Raw genomic sequence first — 6,494 nt, forward strand, 5'->3', positions numbered from 1 at the left:
GATAGTTTTTAGAAAAATATATTTTCTTAAACCACAAAAAATATTTTTTCACTTAATAATAAAAACTTAAGAAATGAACTGTTTCCAATATATTATCAATAAAATAAAACTCAAATTTAAAACAAGTAATTTATTTTCCTCAACCAGAAAATCGGAAGATTTTTACATTGCACAGCAGCTGAACCTATTTGGACATCCCCACCACGTAAACGACTGACAAACTCAATTGTTTAGGTAAATGTTATTTTTGTGGCATGGTTTTACTTGTAAAATTTATTTATTAAAATTTCATAAAGTCATGTATGCCAATGGTGTTTTTTTTTAATACTCAATCACACCGCATAAAAATCAAAATTGTCTTTTTATAACCAACGTTGACAAAGGAACAATTTTTTTTTTTTTTTTTTCTCCAACAGTGAACATCTTTTCACAAAAACCTTTTAACCTCCAGCAAACATCAGTATAAAGGCACGATAACAAAATACCTACTAGAAAAGGTATGTTTTCTTTCCCATTTTATTATAACGATACATTAGAAATCCTTTCTTTTGCAATTATTCCTCCTGTATCGTACCTAATTTGAAAACTAATGGATAGTTTTGAGAAACAATATTCAATTTCTTCTGTAGGAAAGAGCACCATCAGTGATATTTTTGTGTAGGGTAGGGGTACATATCTATATTTCTACTACAGTAATGTGTTTTAATTAGGACAGTATCATGTAGTACTAGTTATATTGTATGTCTGTTTAATTTTAAAAAAACTCAAGTACTACATTTCTACCCACCGTTAATTATCTTTTTTTCGCCTTTTTTCCAGAACAGAAAAGATTTTTTTTCTCACAACTAAAAATTTGAGCCAACAAAGAAAAACATCCTCTACCACCTCATCCACAAAAGCAAATTCTCAAAAACAAGGTATTTTTTTACAGCACGGATTCTTTACCTTCAAAATATTTGACTAACTATCACATAGCTAAATTTCAAAGAAATAATCAATGTAATTATGATTACATTTTCAAATTTTAGATTTATATTTCATGTCTAAAGAATGTATTTTTCATTACGGAAATAGTTATGTGCAGCAACTTATATCACATGTGCAATTTTTGTGGAATAATTTTACTAAACACATTTCTCAACATCGTTCTGTTTTCAAAGTTTATTCATTTTTCACTTTTCCAGACATTTATTTATCCATTCCCCAACAAATCACCTCAAAAGTGTCTACACAAACCGACTCAGCAATACCACTGAACAGGAGTCTGCCAGAAAACCAATTCGGAAAAAAAGGTAATTTAGACAAACATTGTAAGTTGCAACAACTTTTAAAATGTACCATGCTGTAGAGGTAACAATTTACTTTTCCAAAATCTGGAAGGTGCAGCAGTTGGGTAAGTGTTGGATAGTGTAGGGGTATTAATTTACTATTCTAACTCCAGGGGGTGCAACAGTAGCGTAAGTGTTGGATAGTGTAGGGGTATTAATTTACTATTCTAACTCCAGGAAGGTGCAGCAGTAGGGTAAGTGTTGGATAGTGTAGGTGTATTAATTTACTATTCTAACTCCAGGAAGGTGCATCAGTAGGGAAAGTGTTGGATAGTGTAGGGGTAACAATTTACTATTCTAACTCCAGGAAGGTGCTGCAGTAGGGAAAGTTTTGGATAGTGTAGGGGTAACAATTTACTATTCTAACTCCAGGAAGGTGCATCAGTAGGGAAAGTTTTGGATAGTGTAGGGGTAACAATTTACTATTCTAACTTCAGGAAGGTGCATCAGTAGGGAAAGTGTGGGATAGTGTAGGGGTATCAATTTACTATTCTAACTCCAGGAAGGTGCTGCAGTAGGGAAAGTGTTGGATAGTGTAGGGGTATCAATTTACTATTCTAACTTCAGGAAGGTGCATCAGTAGGGAATGTGTTGGATAGTGTAGGGGTAACAATTTACTATTCTATCTCCAGGAAGGTGCTGCAGTAGGGAATGTGTTGGATAGTGTAGGGGTAACAATTTACTATTCTAACTCCAGTAAGGTGCATCAGTAGGGAAAGTGTGGGATAGTGTAGGGGTAACAATTTACTATTCTAACTCCAGGAAGGTGCATCAGTAGGGAAAGTGTGGGATAGTGTAGGGGTATCAATTTACTATTCTAACTCCAGGAAGGTGCTGCAGTAGGGAAAGTGTGGGATAGTGTAGGGGTATCAATTTACTATTATAACTCCAGGAAGGTGCTGCAGTAGGGAAAGTGTTGGATAGTGTAGGGGTATCAATTTACTATTCGAACTCCAGGAAGGTGCATCAGTAGGGAAAGTGTTGGATAGTGTAGGGGTATCAATTTACTATTCTAACTCCAGGAAGGTGCATCAGTAGGGAAAGTGTTGGATAGTGTAGGATTAACAATTTACTATTCTTACTCCAGGAAGGTGCATCAGTAGGGAAAGTGTGGGATAGTGTAGGGGTATCAATTTTCTATTCTAACTCCAGGAAGGTGCATCAGTAGGGTAAGTGTTGGATAGTGTAGGGGTAACAATTTACTATTCTAACTCCAGGAAGGTGCATCAGTAGGGAAAGTGTGTGATGGTGTAGGGGTATTAATTTACTAATCTAACTCCAGGAAGGTGCATCAGTAGGGAAAGTGTTGGATAGTGTAGGGGTATCAATTTACTACTCTAACTCCAGGAAGGTGCATCAGTAGGGAAAGTGTTGGATAGTGTAGGAGTAACAATTTACTATTCTAACTCCAGGAAGGTGCATCAGTAGGGAAAGTGTTGGATAGTGTAGGAGTAACAATTTACTATTCTAACTCCAGGAAGGTGCATCAGTAGGGAAAGTGTGGGATAGTGTAGGGGTATCAATTTACTATTCTAACTCCAGGAAGGTGCTGCAGTAGGGAAAGTGTTGGATAGTGTAGGGGTATTAATTTACTATTCTAACTCCAGGAAGGTGCATCAGTAGGGAAAGTGTTGGATAGTGTAGGGGTATTAATTTACTATTCTAACTCCAGGAAGGTGCATCAGTAGGGAAAGTGTGGGATAGTGTAGGGGTATCAATTTACTATTCTAACTCCAGGAAGGTGCTGCAGTAGGGAAAGTGTTGGATAGTGTAGGGGTATTAATTTACTATTCTAACTCCAGGAAGGTGCATCAGTAGGGAAAGTGTTGGATAGTGTAGGGGTATCAATTTTCTATTCTAACTCCAGGAAGGTGCATCAGTAGGGTAAGTGTTGGATAGTGTAGGGGTAACAATTTACTATTCTAACTCCAGGAAGGTGCATCAGTAGGGAAAGTGTGTGATGGTGTAGGGGTATTAATTTACTATTCTAACTCCAGGAAGGTGCATCAGTAGGGAAAGTGTTGGATAGTGTAGGGGTATCAATTTACTATTCTAACTCCAGGAAGGTGCATCAGTAGGGAAAGTGTTGGATAGTGTAGGAGTAACAATTTACTATTCTAACTCCAGGAAGGTGCATCAGTAGGGAAAGTGTTGGATAGTGTAGGAGTAACAATTTACTATTCTAACTCCAGGAAGGTGCATCAGTAGGGAAAGTGTGGGATAGTGTAGGGGTATCAATTTACTATTCTAACTCCAGGAAGGTGCTGCAGTAGGGAAAGTGTTGGATAGTGTAGGGGTATTAATTTACTATTCTAACTCCAGGAAGGTGCATCAGTAGGGAAAGTGTTGGATAGTGTAGGGGTATCAATTTTCTATTCTAACTCCAGGAAGGTGCATCAGTAGGGTAAGTGTTGGATAGTGTAGGGGTAACAATTTACTATTCTAACTCCAGGAAGGTGCATCAGTAGGGAAAGTGTGTGATGGTGTAGGGGTATTAATTTACTATTCTAACTCCAGGAAGGTGCATCAGTAGGGAAAGTGTTGGATAGTGTAGGGGTATCAATTTACTATTCTAACTCCAGGAAGGTGCATCAGTAGGGAAAGTGTTGGATAGTGTAGGGGTATCAATTTACTATTATAACTCCAGGAAGGTGCATCAGTAGGGTAAGTGTTGGATAGTGTAGGGGTAACAATTTACTATTCTAACTCCAGGAAGGTGCATCAGTAGGGAAAGTGTGGGATAGTGTAGGGGTATCAATTTACTATTCTAACTCCAGGAAGGTGCAGCAGTAGGGTAAGTGTTGGATAGTGTAGGTGTATTAATTTACTATTCTAACTCCATGAAGGTGCTGCAGTAGGGAAAATGTGGGATAGTGTAGGGGTATTAATTTAATATTCTAACTCCATGAAGGAGCTGCAGTGGTGAAAGTGTTGGATAGTGTAGGGGTATTAATTTACTATTCTAACTCCAGGAAGGTGCATCAGTAGGGAAAGTGTTGGATAGTGTAGGGGTATCAATTTACTATTCTAACTCCAGGAAGGTGCAGCAGTAGGGTAAGTGTTGGATAGTGTAGGGATAACAATGTGCTATTCTTACTCCATGAAGATGCATCAGTAGGCAAAATAAAGGATTGAGTACATGTTATGTTTTGTTTACAAATATTAATAAATATCAAGCTAAATGTTTTATCTTTTCTCCTTTTTTCAGATAATGTCTAGCCTTGGAGCAGCCAACTTCGTTAAATCCAGGAAGGGCAAAAATCTGTTAAACCATGGTGGATACATATATAGTAAGGAAAGAATAAGTTTAACTAGAAATCATTGGAGGTGCGTGCAATACTACACTACCCATTGCAGTGGCAGAGCGGTTACTGTTGATAATTTGGTTGTGAAAACCACAGAACATAACCACTCTGCCTCTGCAATGGATGTAGAAATCAGAGAGACAATTAATGAGATGAAAGCTATTGCAAGCACCTCCAATGATTCTACAGGATCCATTTTAAGGGAGGTTGCACAGCATGTCCCTAGTCATGTTGCTAGCAACATGCCTATAATACCCAATTTGAGAAGAATTATTCAGAGACAAAAGCAGGCAAGTAATATTCAATTGTCTACACCACATACATTCTCTGACATTAGAATTCCTCATGATCTTTCTATTTCTTTTTCTGATGAACCTTTCCTTCTGCATGACAACGAAAACCCTCAGAAACGTATTTTAATTTTTAGTACCCCCCGTAACCTTGCTAAGTTAGAAAGTAGTGAAATTTGGATGATGGATGGGACGTTTAAAAGTACACCCCATCCTTTCACTCAAATTTACACTATACATGCTAAGATTAACAATAGTGTAATTCCCTTAGTGTATAGTTTGCTACCTGATAAGACTTCTGCAACATACACTGAACTTTTATCAGTGATTAAAAGCAAAACATCTGCAAGTCCTCGAAAAATAATAATCGATTTCGAATTGAGCATGATCAATGTGATCACCAAAACGTACACGGATACCCAAATTCAGGGATGTTTTTTCCATTTTTCGCAGGCATTTTGGCGTAAACTACAAAAAACATCCCTAGTTGCAGAATATTCTCGGGATAGCAAATTACAGTTTGAACTAAAAAAATTAACTGCACTTTGTTTTGTTCCTCCCGAAAGTGTGGACGAGTACTACACTGCAATTATAGAATCTGTTTATTATACGAGTAATGAGGAAAAATTGGCACCCATTCTAAATTATTTTGAGGACACATGGATTGGACACCTAAGCAGATCGGGTCGCAGGAGGAAGCCACGATTCCATGTGGAGTGGTGGAACTGCTACACGAGTTGTTTAGAGGGAGAGGCCAAAACAAACAATGCCATTGAGGGGTGGCATAACTCCTTCAATCATACAATTGGAAAACCACATCCGAACTTCTACTCATTTTTGGAAACTTTGAAGAAGGAGCAAAGTTTCCAAGAAATGAGATTAGCACAAACACTTGCAGGTAGTCTAAACCCACGAGTAACAGTCAAAACAAGGGAAATGTCTGAGAGACTATTGGCAATTCTACAACAGTTTTCGTTGTGTGTGGCTATTGACTACCTCGAAAATCTTTCTAACATTCTTTCTTTTTAAAACAATGAATTTGCTTACTTTCCTGCTTTGCTAAAAATTATAGTAATTACAATGATTCAATTGGCATACAAAGATTTTTTTTAAAAATTTTTTTTCAAATTAATAAGTCGGGTTTTTTCCATTTTTTCAAACAAATCTTCATTTCATCAAAACTAAACCAATGTTGAAAAATTTTACTGTTCCATAGTATTCGAAACATTTAACATTATCGGTACGCCATTTTTCAAATTATCGAAAAAATCCAATTTAAATTCCGTCAAAACCAATCACCAAAACTCAATCCGAACTATAAAATAGAAATTAAACCATATTCCTTAATACACATTGCAGCTGAATTGTCATTTGTATTTCAAAATAAGATTTACAAAATATTAAAGTACGCACAATTTTTTTACCAAGAAATGAAGTTCGACAGTACATCTTTATCTTCGGAAACAAAGAAATCAACTGTCTAAACCGTAACTTTTTATTTAGAAAGAGTTACATACTTTTTTAAAATAACTAACTTACTTTCAGCGACCCGACATAGGCATGTATTAATG

General features: G+C 36.6%; 1 long non-coding RNA gene across 1 annotated transcript; it reads left to right on the forward strand.

Moving 5' to 3' along the window:
- Positions 1-424: 424 nt before the first annotated feature.
- LOC146801771 (uncharacterized) lies at positions 425-5,774 on the forward strand. Its single transcript, XR_014968069.1, has 4 exons — positions 425-497; positions 820-917; positions 1,185-1,292; positions 4,537-5,774. It is a non-coding gene; the product is annotated as an uncharacterized LOC146801771 (long non-coding RNA).
- The last annotated feature ends 720 nt before the right edge of the window (positions 5,775-6,494 follow it).

This window comes from Triturus cristatus, chromosome 8 (assembly GCF_964204655.1).
Source record: "Triturus cristatus chromosome 8, aTriCri1.1, whole genome shotgun sequence".
Lineage (NCBI taxonomy): Eukaryota > Metazoa > Chordata > Amphibia > Caudata > Salamandridae > Triturus > Triturus cristatus.